A 1,876-nucleotide genomic window follows, 5' to 3' on the forward strand; every position below is an offset into this window, starting at 1 on the left:
GCCCTGGTGCGGTATTCCGCAAGGGGCGCTTCTTAAAATTGATGATCAGAAAAATGAATTCTATAGTGATGTTTCGGGTGATATAGATTTATGGTCAGCAATTAGTAATTTTTTATGGTAGCAATGATAATTATATCAACGGATTTAAGGAAACCATGAATGTAGAAGTATTCGCGATTTCGAGATGTATGCATTCCATGTAACTACGTACCTGATCAAATATATGGAGTATTGTGACAAAAATTGATATAGAAAAAAGTAAAATAAAAAATTATGATGTTCATTTCGTAGTTTGACTCAGCTCATCTCTAACAGCATAGTTTTTTTTAGAAGTCATTTTTTGAAAACAGAAAACTGCTAAGGGGCCCCTCGACTGCGGGGGCCCCGGTGCGCCGCACCGCTTGAACCGGCCTCGCTACGGCCCTGTCNGTAAGAGGGTTTAAGTCAAGTCCTCGTCCCAATAATGAATACTGTTTCAATTTTATTTTAATATTTTTTTTAATAGTTAGAGATAGATTTGCTTATCAGTATTCAACCTATTTTAATTTTATTATATTGGAATTTCCATAACTTCAAATGCATGCAAGCATACACGGAAAGTAGTCAAGTATCTCTTGAATGTTCTTTTGCAAACAAAAATAATATATATATTTCACGGGTATGCACCCTTTTTCAAAATATGTACAAAATATGTTAAACAAGTTAAACAACACTATCACAGTAAATATATCTTAAATAACATTAACATTGCAGAGTTAAAAATGAGATATAAATCGATAAAGATAAATATATTGCATCATGATTTTGAGGCACTGAACACAATGACACAGTACAGAATAAGAAAGTAAGACGACAGTGAATCATAAAAATAAATAATAGTAGATCAAAATACATCGCCATCAGAACATATGCTACGAATGAATTTTTTAAAAAGAAAAAGAGATTGGTTGAAGTCGTCCCTGGAGGACAGGGTGTCATTCGCAGTCTTTAAGATCCGGTGGATGGTATTGCCTCGTCTGAAGTCAGATCTGCAAAACGGTGTGCTGAACAGTAGTGGACGTCTCGTAGCTCGTGTTGGTTCGTTGAACTAGAACAACTCAAAAAGCTCAATACAGGAGATAGAGCCATTGATGACAGCATATAAAAAGAGGAAAGCATGCAGAATATAACTTTAGGTTTCAATAAAGCGTAATGACATTGTATCAATAAAATGGTAATGAATGAAAATTATCGTTAGAGCTAAAGTAAAAATTTCAATTTAGAAAAACGGATAAAAATAGAAAATGAGCAATACGTTTTCAATTTCATGTTAATTCTTTATTAATATTTGTTATCATTATTATAATCATAGTTTTTTTTATTAAACTTAACGAAGAAGGAATTATGTATTGCTTTCTATTAAATTATTATATAATTAAATATCGCACATATCTACTGTATTACCATTATAACGAAGGATTGTGTGCACAAAATGGATAGTATTAGGCACCAAATAAAAAAGAATTGTGTCTGATGTTCCTACAGTACATTTCCTTAGGTACAGAATGTAAAATATAAATGTTGGTAATACACAGCATTTCTTGTCATTTAACAAAAATGTATTGATCCTAAAAACATCTCATTTATTTTTAAGTCAAAATGAATGTATTCGGCGTTAAAACATCTCATTCACCTTCTTTTGTATTATGTATAAATAAAGTTTTCGTTCTATAACAAGCTATAAATTTGAACAAAAGTAATTGGTGTAGCCCATTCACGAAATTAAAAAAACTAGCTCATATTTACACATTAAAATCTAATTAGTGAAATACATCATAATAATTATTATTATTATTTCTTGATAACATACGAAGCAATTTCTGTATAATTAACAAGA

Source organism: Agrilus planipennis, unplaced genomic scaffold (genome assembly GCF_000699045.2).
Source record: "Agrilus planipennis isolate EAB-ADULT unplaced genomic scaffold, Apla_2.0 scaffold245, whole genome shotgun sequence".
Lineage (NCBI taxonomy): Eukaryota > Metazoa > Arthropoda > Insecta > Coleoptera > Buprestidae > Agrilus > Agrilus planipennis.